This window comes from Bombyx mandarina, chromosome 13, assembly GCF_030267445.1.
Source record: "Bombyx mandarina strain Sakado chromosome 13, ASM3026744v2".
Taxonomy (NCBI): Eukaryota; Metazoa; Arthropoda; class Insecta; order Lepidoptera; family Bombycidae; genus Bombyx; species Bombyx mandarina.
The window spans coordinates 6,641,058-6,659,370 of NC_143220.1; the positions used below are offsets into that span (position 1 = coordinate 6,641,058).

General features: G+C 36.9%; 1 protein-coding gene across 2 annotated transcripts in view; it reads right to left on the reverse strand.

Moving 5' to 3' along the window:
* Ten-m (teneurin transmembrane protein Ten-m) overlaps positions 1-18,313 on the reverse strand; it is a 774,430-nt gene that overhangs the window by 441,386 nt on the left and 314,731 nt on the right. The gene's annotated exons all lie outside the window — the stretch shown is intronic.

The window sequence follows — 18,313 nt, forward strand, 5'->3', positions numbered from 1 at the left end:
TGACTAACCCGTTGTCATTCTTGACCCTACGCATAAACCTACGAACCTGGATGATATTTCGAGAGCTACCTATTAAAGTTGAAATTTTTTTATTTGATAATCCTACTGGTACTGAAGTTAACACTCCAGTAATTTCAGTATCGGAGGCCGGTATGCTTGCTTTTAACCGAAGCTCTTCTAATAGCTTCTTATTTTGTAAGAAAACATTTGCGTTATTGGCCAGGTCAAAAGTAATACCAACTTTAAATTTATTGATTGTTCTCAAATGTAAAACACCTGAGACGCCGTGTTTGCGAATACATTGAGAAAGATACATGCGGTCTTTGTCAGTGAATGTGCGATCATCAACTATATGAGAAAGAAATACGATAAATTCATTTTTGTTGGAATTATCCGGATACTTCCTGTGATAATTTTCAACCTGAAAAGGTTTATACGGATCAATTTCTGGTGTAAAACTTTCTGAGTCCGAAGTATTGGAAAAGAAACAATTTTCTTCCCCTTCGTCCGTTTCGCTCTCATCTTCCTTCCTCTTTTTTTTCCTTTTCCCGCTTCTCCTCATAGCGAATTATTTATACAAACTTATCCACCATATACTATGAAATTATTTTACAAAACAATACACTAAATTACTATGTTAAAAATATTTAAAACAAATTTTAAAATTCAGTGCGCCTAAATTTTTTCACGTTTACGCGCCAAAAAAAACATTTTTTTTTTTTTAATCAATATCTCATGCTATACGGTTTATGAAGATTTGCCAAGCTTTGTATATGATCTCAAATTAACTACGGACGATCTCAATTAGGCCTAAGACGTACGTTGTAGATCTGTCATTTATTATTGTATTTTTTTTTCTTAGTAAAATTATAAGATATTGTATCAATTGGGTTACTCAGATTCAATAACACTTTTGTTTCAATCTTCCGCCTTTTTAACTGCATTTCTAGAGATTTAATGACGAAAAATATTTAAAGCATTTAAACAACAAGCTCATATGGTACAAAATTTAACAAAGAAAATCAATTAAGCAGCGCTTCTTAAAAAAAAAACGCAACAGCGCCGCTCAGAATAAAGCGACGTGTAAGAGTACATTGTGGCCCTTATCTTTTTACTACAATCCCACAAAAGTTGATTGACGTGTTCGGTAAGGGAATTCCTTTCGGCGAATTTGTTTAGATCCCGCTCAATAGGGCCCGGGAAAATATTAAGAAATACCTTCACCATTGATGGAGATTTTTATTTACCGTCATCACGAGATTAATTCCCGTCTAAGTATAGATGACAATTTATTTATGTGGAGGCTTCTAATGGCTCTTTAGAATTTCATTCTCGAATATTCCTCGATGAATGTTTTCGAGTAATTTGCGAAATAAGTTCTGGGTCACTTACTCGGTATTCTTTGTTTTTATATTACTTTTGTTGCTGTTAATTTATTAAGTAACATGCGTTATTGACAGAATCTATTCTTTTATTGCATTAGGTTGAATAATTGCGCTTTCTCTTCGGGGACTAATTTGAGGAATCGAGAATTTCACATTTAATAAATTTATATTTTTATAGATTGACGGGCGACCTCATGACCCATCTGATGTTAAGTAGTTACTTGAACCAGTAGATATTATGTGAATGACGCGACCCCTGTTAGAAACATTAAACCGAATTCTCATTTGTATTGTTTTAAGTTTATATTTTATTGCTTAGATGGGTGGACGAGCTCACATCCCACCTGGTTTTAAGTGGTTACCAGAGCCCATAGACATCTACAATGTAAATGCGCCACCCACTTTGAGATATAAGTTTTAAGGTCTCAGTATAGTTACAACGGCTGCCCCATCCTTCAAACTGAAACACATTACTGCTTCACGGCAGAAATAGGCAGAGTGGTAGTACCTACCTGCGCGGACTCACAAGAGGTCCTACCACTATTAATGAAGTGGAAATAGGCAAGATGAAATTTACTGCCAGATGGAAGTTACTATCGTGCGTACTCAAAATACGCCTCATGATTGGGTTTAGCATAAATTTATCATGGAAGTAATGTTTTAGAAATTAAATAAAATACCTAAACTTTTGGGGGACACATTAAAGGAAAAAAAAAAATATTTTTATTTAATTCCGAGCATTTCCATAATTTATCTACCTTTTAAACCATCTCTGGACTTCGACAAATAATTCAAGACCAAAATTAGTCAAATCGGTCCAGCCGTTCTCGAGTTTTAGCGAGACTAACGAACAGCAATTCATTTTTGTATATACATATAGATAGATTAATAGACTTATCTTCAAAATTTTACAATTCACAAATCAATTTGCCACATGCCCGGCGGGCTCCCTATTGCGCCGGCGTCTGCCATTATTTCCACCTCAATCTTCTTTATTACCTCGTAAATATGTGGAGTGACAGTTTTTATTGCACACCACTCGTTTCTAGAGTTAGTCGCTTACTGATTAACATCCTATGAACGAGAGTAGAATAACAATGTCAAGGTGTTTTCGTGACTTTCGATTTCACAGCCCCTGCTGATTGAGTGGCCTCACTTTTCCTTGCAGCGATGCGGCTTAATGATGGTCGATTTCAATTTGGATAAAACCGAACTGAAGTAAGCCGTATTTAGGGCTGAATTTCGGAGAAGACGGGAAGACAAGAGAAGACCGTAAACACGTTCACCCCCCATTTCATGCATTTTTTCCAGAACAAAAAGTAAACAAATAAAGAAAGTTAATCTTCGATTGGAGTTTTCAAGTTTGGGTTTGTTTACGACTGCGAAGCTCTCACCCCTATTTACATTATTCGTAGATCTTTTAAACTTTATCGTAAATAAACCATATTTAAGTTTTCAATGAAAAGGGGAGTTGATTGTGCGTGAATGAGGGCTTTTTTTTAAGCTCTGTAAATATGAGGTAATTACAAAGAATTTAGGTAAAGAAGTATTCATTGCTAAGGCGAAATTAAAAAAGATAAGAAGAATATAATACATTCATAAATTTTAACCTGCGAGAGAATGAGATTGAATAGGTCTGAAGATTTTACTTGTAGTACTGTGAACTCCTCTCATGTTTTGTTTATCTCCGATTTTTTTGGCGTCTTCTGTATCTGCCCATTATCTTAATTTTTTTACAAATTTAGCTTAACTTGAAAATTTTAACACATAGAAGAACCGATACAATAATTTCATTAGTTTGGCTTAGGCCATTAGTAAGATATTAGTATCAGACCACGATGATTATGACCAAGCAGTATTACGTTGTTTATAACATGAATACCTTCGCATACCTTGAGACGTAATGCTAATTTAATTATTATATGTATATAGGTCTGAAGATTTTACTTGCACGACTTGTGACCTCCTCTCATGTTTTTTTTATCTCCGATTTTTTTTGCACCTGCTGTATCTGACCATACTACGCAATCTTTTTTTTTTTTACAAATGATGCTTAACTTGAAAATTTGAACACGTGCCAGAACCGATGACAATACAATAAATTCATTAGTTTGGCTTAGGCCATTAGTAAGATATTAGTATCACACCACGATGGTTTTTGTCAAGCCGCATGACGTTGTATATGTATAACATGAATACCTTCGCATACTTTGAGACGTAATGCTAATTGAATTATTATATGAATATAAAACAATTCTTTTGAATTAATTACACGAACAAAAATATCAAGAAACCTCGAGTATATGACTAATAAAGTGCCTCATATTATATTACAATCTTCGAACATACGGATCATCAATTAGCTTAAAGAACATCCTTTTCTCGTTTTCTACGTTACTGAACAAATTATAAGATACAATTACGCTTTTAAAATTGGCTTGCATCATTTTCCAGAACGATTCGTCTAATGAAATATCAATCGCCCGTCAGTACCATACATTGCTGGCGCGTCACAAATTACGCTTTTACGATCCGTATAAAAACCGTAAATGTATCGATAAAACGTTAAAATCTCTTGGATTCGCGTCTTATTTTACGACAACATAATTTGAGCACCGTGAGTGTAAAATTTTATGTGTTTATTTTGAGAGGCGGGTAAGAGTTCTGATTAGAACCTAAACATACATATGTGCCATTGACATATTAATATGTGGCGCATAGAGGAAGTTAATAAGTAATTATACAGGCAGTTCAGGCAGTAAACCTTACTGAAAGCCAGAACCGATGGAAGATCATCGAATATGAGCCTTGATGGGTCACGATCCTCGGTATTGGGGAATCGGCGGTAACTCTATTCTACTTACTTCTGTCGCGGAGTAGTCAATGTGCCGTGGTTTGTTAGTTGGGATGACCAAAATAATTGAGCCTACAAACTCATGATTCGAAGGAGCGTTTAAGCTATGGGCCCCAATAATCATTTAATACCAGACTAGCTTTTTATTTTATGACGATGACGAGCTCATAGCCCATCTGGTGTTTAGTGGTTACCGGAGCCAATAGACATCTATAACGTAAATGCCGCCACCTACCTTGAGATAATAATATGAGTTCTAAGTTCTCAGTATAGTTACAATGACTGCCCCACTCTTCGAACCGAAAGGCATTACTGCTTCACGGCAGGAAAAGCTGTGAAAGCGTCTGACAATTGCTCACTGGAACTTAGATGTCCGCTTTGTTTAATTTTCAACAGGCAATGCTACTCGCGATGCTTCTCAAATTTTGGAAACAACAAAATTACGAATTAAAGATCGGTTACAGCGACTCTTATTAAAAATATGATTTCGAAGCGACACAATGGAAAGCGAGTATCATAACAAGATTCGGTTTCGTGAGAACCTTTATACGTTTGACGGTGGATTGAGTTACGCACATCGAAACATCAAAATTCGGTTAAGATGCGGCTCCGTCTACAGCAACTATGTTTTTTATTGTAAAATTGGGTGGAGGTATTCACGCTCTACCAAGACAGTACAATGGCCCCAAGACTATTGCCCACTTCGAGACATGCGGCTCAAACCTCAATTGTAGTGGTACATCGGTCGGTCAATCTATGTAACGAAATCTTGTAGCGTAATTTCGACTTACCTCAAAATGCCCGATCAATTTGAAATTGTCGGAACGTATCAGAGTTAGATAGAGTACAAAATTTGTTTAACTGTGTCCTGATAATATCTATTACCCTGTTGGCCAGAATAAAAAAAAATGTTTCAATTTCTATTTCAGATTTTTTATGCCTTTATAGGCATTTATAGGTTGTAATGGACCGACTAAATGAAGGCAGCTCTAAACGGTCCCATTAACGAGTGCACAAAAAGTGCCGGAGTACGCGAGGAATGGTGACGTCTGGTGAAGCGCACCACCACCCGAAGTGATGACCATGATCACTCTGCTAAGAGTGCATACGACTGAGAAGAATAGGCTGACTAGCATACGGCCCACTGGACGTTGACTGCTTAGCGTCACTCATGAGGCCAAGTCACAGCCAAGTAGCTGCCTACCCCTGCGTGCTCTCCTTAAATCTTGTTGAAGGAGGATTATGTCATAGTACTCGGGAGACACCCGTGAGGGGAGTTCATTCCAGAGTTGGCTAGTATGTGGCAAAAGTACTTTTGAAAACGCACTTTCGATGAACGCATGGTAAAAAGAAGATGGAGGAATCATCTTGATAAATCACACCAGAGGACTTCCTATGGTACATACGGTACAAGAAACGGATAGTACCGTAGACTCGACTTGCTATTAAAGTACGTTTTGAAGCTGTACTTTTGAGAAGTCACATTGCCACATTGTCCATTCTTCATGCAGTATTCAATTAATCGTGATCATCTAAGTTGACACGAAATTAATATCAAGTAACAAGTTGAATTAAATCTTAAAATTTAACTCTTTTACTTAGACCTATATTTGTCATGAATCTAACTTGAAGATGCAAATGGTACGATACATAAGTCCTGCAACAGCAGATGCAGATGAAGGAAAATAATTTGATAAATAAACTGGCCCTTAATAAGAAGTCACAAAAGCATAAGTAATCGATACAAGTAAAATAAACATAGTTTGCGGTTACGTAGTCCGTCTCGCCTCGTCACAGACTGTCAGATTAGTTCTGTCGATAAGACCGACGAGATATAGGGGTCATGTCGATTTTACGGGGTTTTGTTGTGTATAATAAATATGCTTGTTGAGTAATCAAATGAAATTGAATGGAGTTTATTTTTTTAAATTTCAATTTGTTTTTTTTTTCGAGGTAATTCTGGATCTTAATTACAGTGAGGATTTTAAGTGGGCTCGTCAAACCTAAGTGTCTTGTGAGCCTGCACGGGTAGGTATCACCACCCTGCCTATTTCTGCCGTGAACTAGTAATGCTTTCGGCTTGAAAGGCGGGGCAGCCGTTGTACTGTAATACTAAGAGTGAGTCACTGTACCGGTCACCACTAGATATTTTTTTGATTATGATCAATTCTCCTATCGGCGTACACGATACCAGTAATGATTGAAACGCGATAGTTCACATACTGAAGACAATTGAGGTAAATTGATAATATTGCAGCCAACTGTAATCGTTCTGACTCTGAAGAAACTTCAGAAAGTAGGAGGAAATAATTAGAAAATGAATATTTATTTACAATGTCAATAAAATATAATCTAAACACAAGGTTTTATGGTCTATTAGCATAAAGAGCATTAATTTTATTAACAAAGAATCGAATTTTAGTTGGTAATCCGAATGCTAAATTTCATTAAAAGTTTCGTTATAAACATGAAACTACTATACTAATATTATAAAGCTGAAGAGTTTGTTTGTTTGAACGCGCTAATCTCAGGAACTACTGACTATACCTACATACTATTATTCATAAATACTTTCACTTTCTACGTAAATGAAGTGGCGGGTAAAATTTAGCTTTATGCCAAAGTGACTATTCTAGTTAGTCTTTTATAGAATCGTACTACCGCTAAATCCCACGTGATCAGCGAATGTAAAGGCCAATTCAATGACAAACGACTCTGCGGACGGGGCTACACGATGACGAGCGTTATTCCTACAAATCATGTTTTCCGTCTGCCCGGACAATTCCGGGAGTATTGTCAATAAACGTGTAGCTCACCCTGTCGTGGAGCATTTGAATGCTATTAGTAATTCGTGCGAGTCACTAAAAAAGTATAAATTAGTTCAAGAAGTCGGCTTAAGAGCAAAGAATCCAATCATTGGTATAAAATTAAAAAAAAATCAAATATCTAAAACAAAAAAAACGCATACAGTGTGATGTCACGCCACGCGCTTATTCACAAACACTACACAAGCGCAACGTGTAAATGTGTTGAACGCGAGCTACATGGTAAGCGGAGTGAGGGGTGTAAGGTTTTTTTCGTTACAGAATTTCATGATTCGGTCGCCGCGCTCAAGGCCCGCGATAAAATATATGCAATAGCTTAAAAATAAACGTAAATCAAATATTTTTTTGTCTTCAGAAGAATTTTGGTGGTAGAATCTCTTGTGAGTCCGCAGGGGTAGGTACCACCACTCTGCCTATTTCTGCCGTGAAGCAGTAATGCGTTTTGGTCTGAAGGGTAGGGCAGCCATTGTAACTATACTGAGATCTTAGAACTTATATCTCAAGGTGGGTGGCGCATTTACGTTGTGGACGTCTATGGGCTCCAGTAACCACTTAACACCAGGTGGGCTGTGAGCTCGTCCAACCATCTAAGCAATAAAAAATAAAATAAAAAAAAGACGAGCTTGATACCCTTCGTTCGTGGTCATCACCGTTTACCAACACTAATGTAAAATTCGATATTCTAATTAAAATTCTATCTAAAGTTACTATCGGCTATATACTATAAGCTGATAGAGAGATTACATTTTAAGCACTAATAAATTTATCGACCTATTTCACATTTATCTTTAACACAGTACAATATACTATAAACATCATGCAAAAGCTGAATCCAAATTAGTACTTTTTTTTTCTAGTAATTCTAAATACTCTCGGTGATATGATTCTCTTTTAGTGGCCCAAAAGTTTTACTAAGAGTGTCGGTAATCGTTAATTAAAACTGAGGGATTAAGTCATGATCAAGTCCAAAAGTTATTGTAAACGAGGCACAAACCCCGTTCACCTGTTAAGGCATGACTCGACTGTACGCATTCACGTAGCGCAAGTCACTTTGTTTGTTGGCGCTTGGAACTGGATCGGGTTGCGTAGGATTTTGAGGTCGTTGGAGGTCATACGGGAAGTTTATTGTTGTACAAATTCGAGAAAGACGGGCACCAGTGGAGGTGTTTGTTCAGCAGTTCAAAATGGTTTTGATTCGACCGTGCTACTTTATTACTAAACTTGCTGGTTTTATGGCAACATCACCGGCTCTGTAAGGCATGAAGCCTTCTCCATTAAATATTGAGCTGTGTTATGAAAGTCAACTGTTAACTATATCTTTGAAGGTACTTGAATAAAGTAAATATTATAGCCCCATTAAATAGTTTTATTTTTATTTTTAATATCTTTATAACACCTAGTCAATTTCTTGGAGTGCATCATCGGGCTAGTTCTTGGTTCAGCTGTTTTTAGGAATTACCTATCTATTTAAGTCGGCTTTTGTTGCTTAGTTAAGTGGACGAGCTAACGGCTCACCTGGTTTTCAGTGGTTACCGGAGTCCAAATGGCTGACCTATATTTCATCCGAACCGCATCACTGTTTCACGGCAGAAATAGGTAGGGCGGTGTAAATATCCGTGCTGGCCTACATCACGTCCTACCATCAATGAATACGGAATTTTATTTCTTTGTCAGACTACCTATCGTAAATACATAATTCTTTGAAACAAATAGTAATTATCAACTGATCGAACAACTATTTAATTCCATGATTAAGGGCAAATACTTACATAATTTTCAAAAATATTGAAAACGACGCTGTATATAGAACCCCATCACTTCTCAGGGGTGCCATACAGGGTAGCAATTCGTCGTAGAAGCAGTAGCAGCCTATTTTGAGTACTATGTCAGCGTAACCGTTATTTACTGTATTGTAAGCCCAGACGAGTAGGTAACCACGGGTAGGTAAATAGGTAGGTAGCATGGTGGTAGCACCATGCCTACCTATTTCTGTCGCGAAACAGTAACCCATTTCTGTTTAAAGAAAGAGACAGCCCTTATGTAGTACAAGTGACACTTTGATCTCGTGTTTGAAGATGACCCGTATGGTCCTTCAGTCATTTACAGAATAAAAAAAAATAAAAAAAAACGAAATTCCATCATGATTTGGAGATTAATACTTATGTGAAACCACAAAATATCGCGTATAGCCAACTCAAATCTAAGCCTCGACGTTCAAAGAGAAACAGTAGCATTATTTGCAACAAAATAAATAAAGCAGGAAAACACATGAGCCATTGCCGGGATACCCTTAGGAACCCTCATTACTTTAATAGTGTAAATCTATATCTAACATAGAAAAATCAACGGTAAACCTTATCAGCTACGGTTGTTATTTGAATGACCAAAATACGCAGAAGCTCTGAGGACATAAGATTTTGTGAAGTATCCGATTTTCTTCCTTATGTCCTTAGGGTAAAGGATGATTTTCGAATGAAAGTTGTTTATGTTTGGTTGTCGTATGGCCCACAGACCGCACACGTCGTCTAGTTCGACACCTACGCTCGCTCATGGTGTATTTTGAATGGAATACCATATTCGAATAATGAAGTGGTTGTAGGGCGTAGTCCGATGGTTCGGTTAAGACGTATAAACTAAATCTGCCCCAAAGCGAAGGACGCTTGAAGCTATATGTATACATTACAATTGTAGGTTAGCCGCTATGTTTAAATTGTAATATTGCGCCTTTAGAATTGGTTTTTGAATTGGCTCAATCCAAAATTCCTCTTTTTTGATAAACGCCAAAAATGTTAACGAAAAATGGTCTTGCCATCAGTAACTAACAAGAGTTCCTACCACCAGTAAGTCACAAGAGGTCCTACCACCAGTAACTCACAAGAGGTCCTACCACCAGCAGCTCACAATAGGTCCTTTCACCAGTAGCTCAACAGAGGTCCTACCACCAGTAATGATCAGCCCACCATAAAGCCATTTCATGTGTAATTCAAATAACAAATAATCGTTGTAATACAAACAAACAGCTTCGTAGAACTGAAATTCGGTGTTTTAAAAAAGACATTGGCCGAGCGGTTAAAAGATTCGTTTATAGGACCACCCGTACATCCGGGCTGGATCGTGACCGCTCGATATTGTGTGTGATAAACGTATTGAGTTGCATCGTAAACGTGGCTTGTTTGGGTTAAGGTGTCATTCCAAGCGACGATATTGCGTCTCCTAAAAGTATTTTATGAAATCCTGGAACCGATTGCTCAAACAAGCCGTTCTCGAATTCAAAACGATAATGAACTACCCAAAGCGACCATAGCCTTACTAAAAAACATTATTTATATACCTAATTTTTGCATAAATATTTTTATTTTTATTTGATGTGTAGTCGAAGCCAGCTGACACTGCCAAGGTCACTTACGTGATGTTGCATCGGACGGATTAGTGGATTACACGTATTAGCTGATTTTGTATCGATTGCATTGCGTGTAATGCAAAAATATTTACTATTTTAACGTAAAAATGATCGCCATTTTTTTATTGTGTTAAGAATTTCCACGCTTCATCTTCCTCGATGTTTTTAATAACGCCTGGTACAAATAAATATTCTTGGCATATAGTAAAGGTTGTGGTTGGTGGCTTTGAACAGCATTAAAACATTTAAAACTCAGCGTCACAGGAGATGTATTAAAATCTATTTTTATTACTTTGTACAACAACGAAAGACGTCGACGAAAGCCAATGCAGCCAAAAGTCAGTTTGGAAAAAATAATCGCAATCGCATTAATGAAAATTCTGAATTAAACATTTCAATGGCCACGTCGTGTTGTTAGTAGGTAGTTTTAATGGTGTTTTAAAAGTAGGAAGCAATTGTTGATTTTGTATACGATTACTCCTTTACATCCAACGCTTGAGGATGAATCTAAGTGATTACGAAAGGATTGAAGTTGTTTATGTTAAATTAGATTGATATGTTTGTTTAGTGTAATAGGTCAAGAGTGCTGGTAAAAAGCATAAATCACTGGTCGCGATATCGCGCTTGTTGAAGGCGTTTGGAGGAAGCTTCAAAACGTAACATTAAACATATAATTTTCATTAATTTATACGCAAAACTAATAATCCGAGATTATTTTTTCTTTTCTTTTTTATGCCCAAAAACGCAAAAGCTAGGCTATAGGTCTCTTGCCACACAAAAAGAAGAGAAAGAGAAGAGCCCACATAGAAATCATATAAATAATGGTTTGGATAATAAAATATATTTTTCTAATAAGAGCGTCGTTAGGAAATATCACCCCAAATTATTAAACTCGACTTTGGCTTATATCTTTCGTATTCCATTGATACCTTAAAATAAATGCTCACACTAGAATTTATTTTCTAGCTGATAGTCATGGCATTGCCCTGTTCAAACATTTGGAAGGAGTCTTTGACGATATGCAGTTACTTAGCTGCGACTTGGATTCGCCGGAGGCCATTTTAGATTAAGGCGGCCCAGTCTCTCTTCGACCATGTGTCTATGTGGGTGGCAACATTAGTGTTGCGTTGTCTATGTCTATAACATCAACAGCTTGTACTACTCACCTAGTGGAATCAAAGACTTGATCAAGTACTTGATTTGTCAGTTTACCTCTGGTAGATTAACCAAAGAAACCGCGCAATGCAGCTAAAATATAAATTACAATTTCGACTACAAAATGCTACGTACTGAAACCAAGCTCTATAAATGTAAACAGGCTCGATACCATCGTCACATCTGCATGTACGTAAGTCAGGAGATATTGGTGCCATCGGCCTTATTGGACAAGTACCGCTTGCAAAACAAATAATAGATATATTTAAAAATACTTCATAATTTTATAAATACTATTATTAAATGGTTTATTACCGTGTTTTTTTATGTTTTAGTGAGTCCTCGGTATTGCGTGCGTCGCTATCACGAGTAAGCTCAAGACTTTTTTTCCCTACCCATGCTGATAACCTTAAGAGGCTATATCAGCGTTACCCTAGCGTGTAGGTGAGCTCTTGGGGCTCAAACAGGAGATGTTGTTAAAACTGGCCCTAGCAAAAGCAGTGCTTCTCAGAATATACCACGAAATCGGAAACGGGATCCACTAAGAAGATCCGGCGAGAAAGTCAGTGGGGCTCAAGGCGAATAGGATATTAGGAACACAAAAATCTATTTATCTTCTTTCTACTCGGTTTTTCCTTACCACTTGAACACGATTTCGTACACTTTATGGTTTTTTATTTGAATTTTATTCATTCCCATAATATAGTTTAATTGAAACTTTATAAACACTCTGGGAACATTAACAATTAGAATACCCCAGTCGTTCCAACAAATTGGGGCATTTTTGTTGATAACAGCCATAGACTTTGGAATTATGGAAACCTGAAGATTAAAATCTCAAAGTTTTCATTCGTATCAGATTTTAGACGTGTTTTTATGACTTCACCGCAAATTTGGAATACAATTAATTTATTATTATTAATTAATTCCGGCAATGAGCTCAAGGCATAAATTTGCAATTTATTTATTTCATAAATCGCAACACACAAAGTTTATAAAACTGTACATCAGTTTTATTATAATTTAGAGAATAGTTAATATAAAAAATATTATTATATGATACTTTCCGTGATTTTTCCCCAAAAACTACTTTGAATACAGTTTAATCTTCTATCAAAGAATTTGTTCTTCTAATTGTGAATTTGAAAGAAAAACGTTGAGTTAAGAACATACTGCTGTTTAACGGCATTTCGACAAAATGAAATATCTTTTCAAAATCAAAACAATATATTTCTGCAAACCGTACCTACCTTTGGAAGTACGCCTTCTTGGTCGACCGATTAAGGTTATCGGTACCATATACGGTATTCAATATACTCCGAACAGATCCTGATATAAAGATCGGAGCTATTTAGCTCCTGCACTTCGACTTCCATAAGGAATTTACTTTTAACTTTTTTTATGAACACGTTTTAGTTCCTTGTTTATTTTAGTCATTTATTTATCACCAAACTTAGAATAGACTAGTTTAAATGTTCGCGGAAACAACAGTATATTTTTCGTATGTTCAATGGGGAGTGCTCTGAGGGTTCGAGATGACATCTTCATCTAGTTTTTATCGTCTAAATCGAAAATCATATTTGAATTCATATCTGTATTTAAAAATCTTAATACCACCGCTCCTATTTTATCAGGATCTTGTTCTTAATTCTGTTAGCTTAGAATCATGATATTTTACGAGCCGTTTACAACATTCCCTCGAAAACCAAACTCGTCAATGTGCGAGTCAAACACAATTATTTTTAATTCCGTTCATGATTTTCGGGTCGTAAAAGTATTATCTTCATAAATAAGTTTGATCGTTAAATTACCCCTACCACGGTCACTTATTAGAATTCATCTTTTGCCATATAACGAAATTGTACTCGCACAAGTTGCCACTAAAGCAGAATAAAAGCTATTCTAATGTAATAGAGATTTATTGACTTTTGATTCCGCAAGTCACTTGGTATTAAGTGGTGACCAGAGCTCATAGAAATCACAACGCTAATGCCATCAATTACCACGGGACAAGAGCTAAAATCTGTTAAACCCAAATGCTTTTCTTAATGTAAGAAATACTCAGCCTACTGGTATCTGATTTACGGGCTTGAGAAGTCTACTGCGAGCTTGCGATGCAACAAAAGAATATTCATTTCCCTGCTGTTAAAATTCAGTTGGACTTGCAAGAAGCGTTGCAATATCGAAACTCAATATATTTTCTAATCTTGGTAAAATTACACTTTAACATTGTTTTTTTTATTGCTTAGATGGGTGGACGAGCTCACAGCCCACCTGGTGTTGAGTAGTTACTGGAGCCCATACACATCCACAACGTAAACGCGCCAACCATCTTGAGATATAAGCTCTAATGTCTCAAGTATATAAGTAGTTACAACGGCTGCCCCACCCTTCAAACCGAAACGCATTACTGCTTCACGGCAGAAATAGGCAGGGTGGTGGTACCTACCCGCGCGGACTCACAAGAAATCCTACCACCAATTAGTAGTAGTAGTAATTAAGCAAATTATAATTTTGCGGGTTTGATTTACTTTATTACACGATGTCATTTCTTCACCGTGGAAGTCAATCGTTAACATTTGTTTAGTACGTATTTCATTAGAAAAATTGGTACCCGTCTGGGATTCGAACACCGATGCATTGCTCAACACAAATGCACCGGACGTCTTATCCTTTAGGGCAAGACGACGACTGGTGTTAAGTATATTGTGTTTTTCTTTATTTCTAGCCATCTATTTCTACAATGACTATTATTTCAGATCTAATTCGTCTAAAGAAATCAAAATACTAAAAATTATTGCAGATATAAGACCTCTAAAAGGCGTCTACGTCCCCTATTTTTTACGTGGTACCCATTTTCGAACTAAAAATTATGTTAGGAGCGTACAGTGGCCATGCGAGAGATGACTTGCATTTCGTGCAAGCCACACTTCCTGTGGTCATTGCAAGTCACAGGATTACTATTAGTGTATATTAGAGAATCATTAATGTGATTGTTGCGCTCATTTGTTGCACGGGCTGCTGGGCGGGTGGCTAAATGAAGTTCATTGTATGGGAGAGTGTGTTGCGTATTTCCTTACAAAATTAGCCGCGATATATTTTCTGCTATCATGTTTATTCTTGTCTATAGGAAGAAACTACTGTAAATATTGAGTTTCAAATAAAGAGATTAATCTAATAATAATAATAATAATAAATTGCATTGTATATGTAATTGTACCTTTGCTAAATATTTTATTCAACTGACTCAGAAAATGTACAATGAATATTATAAAAAATTGAGAATAAACGAGAGGAATGCTTAATATGTTAGAGGAAGTCTGAATGTGGCACCTGTGACAGAGAAGCTGAGAAGTGCTCGTTTGGGATGGCTATGAAGGTGGAAGGATATAGAGGAAGAGGTAGACCTAAGAAGAAATGGGTGGATTGCATGAAAGACGATATGTGTAAGAGAGGAGTGAGCGAAGAAATGGTATATGATAGAGGAGTATGGAAGAAAGAAACATGTTGCACCTACCTCAGGTTACTGGGAGAAGGGCAGGAGAATGATGATTGAGAAAAAAACGAGTTTAACCTAAAGTTTAGTTACAAAATACAAAGACAGCACTAACAATATAAATTAATATCAAACTAAACCGATAAAGTAATCTTAGTCGAATGTCGAATAAAGTACGTAACAATGTTAGGGGATTTCCGAAATTATAACTTGACGTTTCTATTTTAATGACCGCTTACGATTAGTGATGATTTACGTTCGTAGTTACGTCTTGTATGCTTTAAGTTGATATGATAAGTTTGGTTAGAGCTTTTATCTAAAAGTAATTTTTAATTTTTATTTTAAACCTTGGTATTGGAAGATTTTAGTTCTGTTCTTGCACTTGGATAAAATTACTTAGTTTAATAGAAGCAGTTGTTTTTCTACCCCAATTCTTGGTTTACGATTTTATTTGGATCAATCTATTGAGTTGATTGACAGCGCCTCTAGCGGCAAACATAGGCAAACGATCCAACTCCATACAAATTTGAGTTAACTTTTACGCTATCGAGAACGTTAAAAAACTCGCACTAAGCACACCTAACGTTACACTGTCCTCTAAAAAAACATAAAAAACGTTGATTCAAATTCGAGCTTTCGAATATTAATTCGTAACAGCGTCGTTTCCAATGAGAGCGCTGACGAATTTAGACGACGCATAGAAATAGAGCAACGGATTTATAGCTCCATTATCGGACACGACTTTTTGTGTTGCTAGCTGCTTCGTAATATATTTTTAATTTGATCCAGCGGGACTCATAAATTTATATTATTTATACGAAATTCCTCTTCTGTAAAGGTGTATTGGTAATGCACCGAAACACAAATATAGGTGGTAAATGTATAAGATGATTTTTTCTGTCTTTCAAATGTTATGTGTATGTTAAATTAAAACGCATAGTGTTAGTGGCATACTGTTTTGTATGAATTTGTAAAACAGCAATAGCTTTTCATTGCATGCTCCTTAAATAATAAAAAATACACGCGCAAAATTCGTTATTAGCGTATTGTGACTTTGCAACAATACTTTCCACCGCGCTTATTGAAAGATTGGCGTTGGGATTGTGATAGCTAACTAAAAAAAAATTTTTTTTTTGTTGCCGTTGTTGGCAGACGAGAATGCGGCCCACCTGATGGTGAGTGGTTACCGTCGCCCATGGAGTTCAACAATGCCAGGGGCAGAGCCAAGCCGCTGCCTACCGCTTAATACTCTCAGTGTAAAGTGGTTACTGGAGCCCATAGACATCGACAAAGAAAATCCAGTCACCCACCTTGAGATATAAGTTCTAAGGTCTCAATATAGTTACAACGGCTACCCCGCCCTTCAAACCGAAACGCATTAGTGCTTCACGGCAGAAATAGGCGGGGTAGTGGTACCCACCCGCGCGGACTCACAAGAGGCCCTACCATCAGTAGAGTAGCAGCTGTCCAGTAACCAATTAACACCAGGTGGGCTGTCAGCTCGTCCACCCATCTAAGCATTAAAATAAAAAAAACTGCACCGCTTGATACGAATGCACCAGGGGTCTTATCATTTAGGCCATAACGACTTCAATAATTTTAATTTGGATGATGACACTCACTATCTGATGTTCATGGGTCCGTTAATTCCTATATAGTAAGCCAGGTATCAGGTTGTACGTAGACAGAAATGTGATGCTTTTCCGCGCTGTAAAAACACATCCACACGATGCGCTCTAGCGTGGAAGGTGGGTCGGTTCCACGATTCACTTTTAGACAGAACAAAACTAAATCAAATAAAGAATACATCTCTATTTCAAGATATCCGGCTAAATATACTACAGCAATGAATTCCTCGTAACTGCCCCATTGTGTTTTTCACCAAATAAATTTAAATTCTATTTACGTTTCGCTAAAGTTTAATTTTAAGCGTATTAATAATTCTGTATTAAGTTACAAACTACAAACGTTCGTTGTAAGAGGATATTATAATACTACCAAATACGGTGTGTCTTTTGTGTGGTTGTGTTATTCCAAATGTTGCTATTTTTAGGTTCGTTTGATTTGTTGCTCTACATTTAGTATGTTTTGTCAAAATACGTTCTTAATTCTTAGGAATTGAGGTTAATATTGTTTGTATTATTGCAAAAAAATATATTTCAAGCTCTATACAAACGGAGGGTGATGTGAATAATATGTATGTTCTTCATTATTCATTCGCGAAGCAGTTGTTATGTCTCCTTTGGAGGCGCTCGGGTAGCTGTTAGCAAATCCCTCCCCTTCTGGCTGAGCTTTTGCTCCCCCACCAGTCGTGGTGAAACTGGAAAGGCCTCTAGGGCACCAGTAATTTCTCATTCATAAAAAAAGGATGATATTCCATAGTCAAAATTTTAATCGGCAGAGTTAGCATAATTACTAGTGATAAGTTATATTGTGATTACTAGAGTAGATCGCGCGTCTTTCATAAGGCGTAGTCTCTTAGAAGGAATATTGCACGAATTACTATTATAGTCATCGTGGCCTAAGAGATAAGACGTTCGGTGCATTCGTGTTGAGCGATGCACCTGTGTTCGAATTCCAGGCGGGTACCAACTTTTTTAATGAATTACGTACTCAACAAATGTTCATGATTGACTTCCACGGCGAAGAAATAATATCGGGTAATAAAAATCAAACCCGCAAAATTATAATTTGCGTAATTACTGGTGGTAGGACCTCTTGTGAGTCTGCGCGGGTAGGTACCACCGCCCTGCCTATTTCTTCCGTGAGGCAGTAATGCGTTTCGGTTTGAAGGGTGGGGCAGCCATTATAAATATACTGAGATCTTAGAACTTATATCTCAAGGTGGGTGGCGCATTTACGTTGTAGATGTCCATGGGCTCCAGTAACCACTTAACACCAGGTGGAATGTGAGCTCGTCCACCCATCTAAGCTATAAAAAAAGAGGGTTTTCTATTAATCTAATAAATCGAAAAAATGAACGTAAAGCAATATGATTGGTAGATCAGGATAGTTCTAAATCTGAAATGACGCCCACTGATTGCCGTAGCTGAAACCATTTTATTTCAACACGCAAATCACTAAATTCGAACAAAAGCCGAACACAAATTCCAACTGAACATTCTTACGTCGGCCATATTTATTCGTAGCAAAATAATTCGCACCTGTGCCGGTCACATCCGGAGACTGGCTTTTCCA